Genomic DNA, 6,794 nt, shown 5'->3' with positions numbered 1-6,794 from the left:
GACGGTTTATATACAGGTGATAGAAGCGCCCGTGATAAAAGGCAACGACAAAGCTGTCAGCACGTGTATCAGGTGGAATACGGACATCAAATGGAGACGTCGGGCTATTATGACCCTTTGGTGTAAAATTAACGCGTAGTGAAAAAACAAAACGACGTTGTCAACATTAAACTTGCACAAAGCAAGCTCGTAACAACACAGGCTATGTAGACATCATGCGTCAAGAACGAATTCCAACAGCTTCCGTAAAGTTCAAAGGAGACGCAATCCATTTGAAATAGACTGCTAGAAGTGTTTCGGTTCTAAGTAGGCGACCCCGCGGGAGAAAGCTCACTTGACTCACTGTTCACCAGCATGAATGTAATGCGTTTCATTTAGTTTGTTTTTTTAACGTGTGTGCTCGGTGATACTTGCAGCGCACTAATATATCAAAATGCTCGAATGATGAATACTATGAGTTTGAAACACTGTTTCGACAAAACGATCTGAGAACATGAAGATAGTATCCCGCGAAATCAAGGAAACGATATACTGTAGCCTCGATTTCTCCCCTATGCAGTTCGCTGTAGTGGCTCTTTTTGCAGCGCACTTTGGCTTTGGGGATGCGAATATCACATGCTGCATGTGACGCACTGTTTCAAACTTCAACCAATGTGCTCCTCGATAACAGCCGTTGTCCGCTGGGCCAATCGCAAACATTCGCGCCAATAGAGGTGAGCACGGTGGTCGTCGTGACGACGGTGGCCGCAACCGCAGGGAGGAAGTGTAGCACTGATACAAAGCGTTGACGACGTGATTTAGACTTGAAGATACCAACGGCGGTAGAAAAAGCCTTATCACGCGAAGAAAAACCAGGAGAATGGAGACATAGGTGCGCTGATATTTCGATAGCACGCCTTTATCTATTCGTTTCGATTTGAACACGATGTAGGCGCACCAGGCCGTTTTTCTCATGCAGCTCACGAGCCGGTGCAGTCCTTTGTTCCGGCGCGGCACGTGCCGGAAGGACCGTTTTTAGGCCCGCTGGATTTGCATAGAGAAGGCTAGGCAACATGGCAGGCGGAGTACGGGCGGGCAACCGTTCGAGACAGTGGCCACATTTCGGCAACGAGAGGTTGGAGGGGCGCGCAATTTGCACATCTCGACAGGGAATCAAAGAGGGATCGGATGAAGAGCCATTAACAATTTTTTTCCACAACTTTTCAATTGAACGATTTTTGGGGGTTTGTGTGATCTCCCACGTTTTGGACGAATATACACAGGAAAAGGGTCCGCCCCAGGGCAGTGTGTTAACCCACGTCCGGCGGGGGGGGGGAGCTTCCCCCGGCGTTTTACTTTTACGGTTTTTCGAGCATGGGCCAAAAACGATCTCTTGCAGGGACACAAAATATTCGGTACCTCTTCATCCATCAATGTAGCATCCGATGTGCAAATCTGAAGCTTTTATCTGCCAAGAACAGTAACCTGGGTCAGGTCAAAAAGTCAGCATATGACCAACTTTGACCACACATAGCTTTTTTGGTAGTTAATTTGTCTTTGTTTAACCTAGGTATAGTAATAAAGCAATACAGTACCTACAGTTTGCATATTTCATATTTTTTTCGGAAATTGCGAGGGCGTTCACCTGAAGTCACGTCAATTGTTCTATTTTCGTAAATAATGCAAGTTTGTGCGCTTTCTTGTCTAGTTTTGGTGTTGCATACGAGGAAAACAACTTACATATGCAACCATCATATGACCATAGAGCAAATGACCTTGGCACAGGTCATGATCTGTCTCTATGGGAACCGTTTGCAAAACACATGCTGACCTCAACATAGGCAGTTTTTAGGTCATTTTGGTCGCAAAATTTGAATATTCCACTGAAAAACGTGTTGTGATAAAAGCATGACGCATTTCGAGGTCACAATAAGCCATGCAAGGTCATTTAAGGTCATCAAAGGTCATTGACCCATGTTTCTAGCAACGGAGAGGCCTGAGAACTAGTACGACTGGTGTAACCACCTCCTTATTGTGTTTGTGAAGCTGATGACGCCTTCTTTCATGTAGCAACGCCGCTGTCCTCAGTTTGTTACAAATACATTACCAAACGTCGAAGGAACTGTGTATAAGGTAGACAAAAGCTATGTGAACTTGAGTACCTGTAGATATCTAATACAATATTTATGGCCACAAAAGACATTGTACTGGTCACATAAAACCGGGTAGTACCTCATTTTTCAGTTGAACGGCTTATAAACTTGAAATAAGTTGAGCTCAGATGACATCTAGGTCGCCATGAAATGACAAATGTTGTGTCTGGAATACTTTTGTCCCACAGATGCACCTGATACAATGACCTTAGACAGAAGCAACGTCAGTTCTGATGGTTCATTTGGTTAGAGCGCCTATCTCCCGATTCACCCGCCCGGGAGTGAGTTCGAGCCGCCTCAGGCTCTCGCCATTTGCTCTTGACCGATATGGTATGCGGCCGGTGGCAGCGGCCGCGACAGAGGGCAGATGACGTCAGACAGCAGGACGGATCGCGCCGAGCATTGTGGCACGTTAAGCTTTCCCCATCTAAGTCTGCCGCTGACCTGGAATTGCATGATCGGATGGTAGGGGTCAGGGATCACACAACAAGCACTACATAGCCCTGAGTTCTGATCCCAGAAATCCACCCATCAGAAGGTTCGGATTAAATCTTTAAAAAGGAAAAAAACACATTGTGAAGAAAAATATTGCTCTTGTAGGTTGCTCGCGGAATCATTTTGAACGGTGACCTGATTTGAGCTGACCCATGTGGGAAACAAAACGGTCGAAATGAGCTCCTCACAGTCTTCGTGCTTATTTTCGTGCTTCCAATAACCGTCTTGACGTGTTAACATGTGCTTTAACTGCATTCATCGGAACACCCGTTTTATATCTATTTTTCGTGGCCTTTTTTATCTATCTTGATCTATCTTTCGTGGCCTCTGGTGACCTCACATTTGACCCAAGGCAAAACAATTGGGGTGAGTTCTTCATGATTTGGCAAGAGCTCCAAAACGGTATCTTTTCTCATGAGGCGTCTGGAAGTTGGGGACCCCAGGGGAAAGTCAACTTCCCCTTCCCAGCCCGGTGCGGTGGTCCCAGACTCCTGCCAAGCCCTGGTCACGCACGACATTCTTTGCAGTCATAATCAATGATAAAGAAGACACGCCTCCACAAGGTATCGGCCGTTCTTTGTTTGTCGATGATTTCGACATTTGGTGCAGTTCATCGGCCACCCGCGTGCTGGAGCAGCAACTGCAGCTCGTAGTAAGGCATCTGAAGGAGAGAGGCGTTCTTAACACTTTCTTTTCTCTACTTTGTTTTTTAACATTTTGTAGCACGTCAGATACAGTTTTATCCTTATCTTCGGAATGAATGGACTTCAGGGATCAGAGCTCACGCTAGCGGTGCTTTTTGTGTGAGCCCTGAACTATACCATTCGATCACGCAATTTCATGTTTACTGTAGAATTTGGTGGCGAAAGCTTAACACGCGCTCGGGTGGGGGTCAAATTGACCTCTCAAAGGTTTTTCCCAAATGGTTTCCGAACGGTGCGGCGTAGCCGGACCAAATTTTGCATACTGTAGACAATTGAATAGCGGATTGCCTGACATAAACAATGTGGACGGTACCATGTAAGGTCGCTGACCTATGGTAGGTCAGAGTAAGGCTATGGTCTCAGCGAAGTCCATTTCTAGGGAATCGTTCAATCTGATGCAACAGCGGAGTGTTAGACGAAGCTATAAATATCTGAGGTGTTTCTTAGGCAACAGCAATATTGCATGAGCAAATTACGTTGACCTAAGGTCAGGTATGGAAGCTAGACCAAGGTCATAACCAACCTGTTTCATTACTCTAGGGCTTGCTGTGTGGGATAGTTTTTGGTGCTCATTTAAAAATTATTGATAACGGGTACCGCATCATACATTTTCCATGGACTTCTTAGAGGTCAGAATAGGCCATTGACCTAAAATGACCTAGGGCAACATTTTGTTTTTAGAAACATACTGCATAGCGTACTATTTGTTGCTTCTCCAAATGCAAAACACAGAGCAGTCTGCTACGATTTTTGTCACCATGACCTTCAAAATGTTCAACAAGGTCGCTGACCTTAGATGAGCATGCGACCTTTTGGTTAGAAACAGTGATCTAGGTTCTGGGGGCACTTTGGAGATCAACCTGGAATTTTTCCCTGTTTGATCTTATTTGACTCAAAGGTCAGGATCTAGGAACCTCAAAATTTGACCTGAGTGAGTTCACGTACAGGTCAATGCACCCTGTAAATTTGGTGTCTCTAGCTTTCTTAGTTCCCGATATCCTAGGGGGTAAAATAAACCTCCCCACCCGAGCGAAGGGAATCTAGCCGGCCTCCCCGGCGCGTGTTAACGTGCCGCAGTCCTCGGCACGATCCGTCCCGCCCTATGACGTCATTTTACCTCTATCGCGGCCGCTGCTACCGGCCGCAGGCCCATACCTGCCAGGGGCAAATTGCAAGCGCCTAAAGCGACTCTACCTCATCCCACCAAGGATGGGTGAATCGGAATGCAGACGCTCTAACCAATCGAACCACTGAGACGTTCAAAGCAACTGCAATGGCTTTTCGCCGCCGTCGCCGTAGCTGTCCCGAAATGACTATCAGTCTGTACGGGCCAATTATGTTGACGGGGCATGTGGGGAAAATTATCGGTATGTCGTTTGACCGACGCTTACCGTCCCGAAAGCATGTTGCAACCCTACGAGACAAGTGTTTAGGTTCCTGACCATCTTGAAGTGCGTGGGACGTACGTCGTACGGCGGTGATAGGAAGACCCTGTTACGTTTGTGCCGCTCCCCAACCTGTTCTAAACTAGGACTGTGCCTGTTTTATCTACGATGGCGCATACGGCTCGATTAAACGCACACCAAACACAGTCCATCATGCTGTACTCTGCATTTCTTAGCAGCTTTCCGTACATCACCGACAGGAAGTCTTCTGGTGTAGGTTCGCAATCCTCCACAAGCAATGCGCCCTGGGTCTGCACCACGCATGCGGGCTGTCGCAATTCTGTGGTCCTCCAAGCTACCAAACACAATTTTCACGTAGCATGTCATGTTCTTTTCAACAGCGTTGTTCACAACAATCTTCACCATTCTGCGTGGCGTATTCATGAGCTCCTGGACCAGATTGGTCTGGGCTTCAGACGTCGTTATTAGGCTTGGCCTCATGCAGACTCCTCCTGGGCTTTACCTCTGGCCTGTACCTCTGTGTGCGGGCCCGTAACGTACTCATGCTGCTGCCCATGCATCTGTCTCCACACCTGAGCTAGCTGCTAGCATCATTGGAAATTGGTGGCCTCCGGCGTCCCGGAATGATCACTCTTGGCTTCCTTCCTTTTTCACTGTGTGTTAACAATCTTCCGTGCGTCATTTAATCCAGCTGTTTTTCTATGCCGACGATGCACGCATTTTTCCGTAAAATTACGGCCCCAGCTGACGGCCTGCTCCTAAAAAATTACCTCGATCATCTGGTAGCGTGGTCGGTCGGGGGGGGGGGGGGTGAGTGGCTTACCCCGAACCCTGTGAAATGTAGCATGTTTAGGATGACCCTTAGGCGTTCCCCCGTCTGGACCAAGCATTTCACTGATATAAATTATTTTGAGCATGTGTGTAAAATTAGAGACTTGGCGACCTGGAGACAGCGTAACGCTGGATAGCGAACTAACTTTCGCTTCACATGTATATAGTCAGTACAGGAAACCGAGCACTTCGTCTCCCTATTCGATCCCCCAAGCCGGTACCGGCTGGTCAAAATTTAACCGGAGCCTGTGGACGACTGCGTATTTTGTAAACGTGCGATCGGTTGGTTTTAGGATATTGTAGCGTGGTGCAATATGGGCGGGGCGGCCAATTCCCACACCGTGCCGGTCGATCGAGTGCAGCATAAGTTTCCTTTTAGTTACTTACTCACGCCTGATTCGGGGCAAAACAGCTTCTCTTTCTTATGAGCGCCTTCTGCTTCATGTCGAAACCCTATCTCTAGCAGTACTAAGATTGCAGCAACGATTTACCCTTTCTGAGAAACATCTTCCAAGGTAACTGGACTCCCAAAGCTTGTTAAACTGCTTCTCCTTGCTTGTGCCGCCTAGATCGACCCCCGCACCCGAACTATGCTCACTATGCCTTGCGCTGGTGTGCAGACAGTACAGAGAGAGATGTTTTGCAGGCTGCTAAGCGGTTGGGACCACATTTTTAGCCCGGCGTAACACTCAACGTGAATATCTTTCATGACAGTTTCGACATTTTTAGAGCTGAACTAATCAAGTAGTTTCATACTCTGGAGCATCTTCACTTGGAATTGAGATATGTCATTCTTTAATTATGTTCATTTCTGCGTGTCGTGTATTTATTACACTGCATTTAAGTGACTTCACCTGTTAGTGGAATGCTGTTTTGTTACCTATTAAATAGAATAAGCAAATACATAAATCAAAGACTTTATTTTGTAGAGGTAGACACCAAGGACTCAAATTTAATATTTTCCGACACGCTGCACAGCCTTTTGGGTCTCTTTGGCCCGTGTTTGACTTACCCGCTTGTCCAAAATATTCTCTCCCGCGTCTTACCTAACTGGATCGGGAAAACGGTGATCTTGTGTTAGATTCCGAGTCACGTGAGGATCTCTGGAGATGATCCCGCCCAATGCAGCAGTCAAGTGTGCTACGCAAAGAACACGCATACACGTTACACCATGACCTGTAAAGAACATGTACCCAGCCTTTTCGTCATTTATGCAGGAGAGATGG

This window comes from Pollicipes pollicipes, unplaced genomic scaffold (genome assembly GCF_011947565.3).
Source record: "Pollicipes pollicipes isolate AB1234 unplaced genomic scaffold, Ppol_2.1 Scaffold_2555;HRSCAF=2994_pilon_pilon_pilon, whole genome shotgun sequence".
Taxonomy (NCBI): Eukaryota; Metazoa; Arthropoda; class Thecostraca; order Pollicipedomorpha; family Pollicipedidae; genus Pollicipes; species Pollicipes pollicipes.
This window is presented reverse-complemented; position numbering follows the sequence as displayed.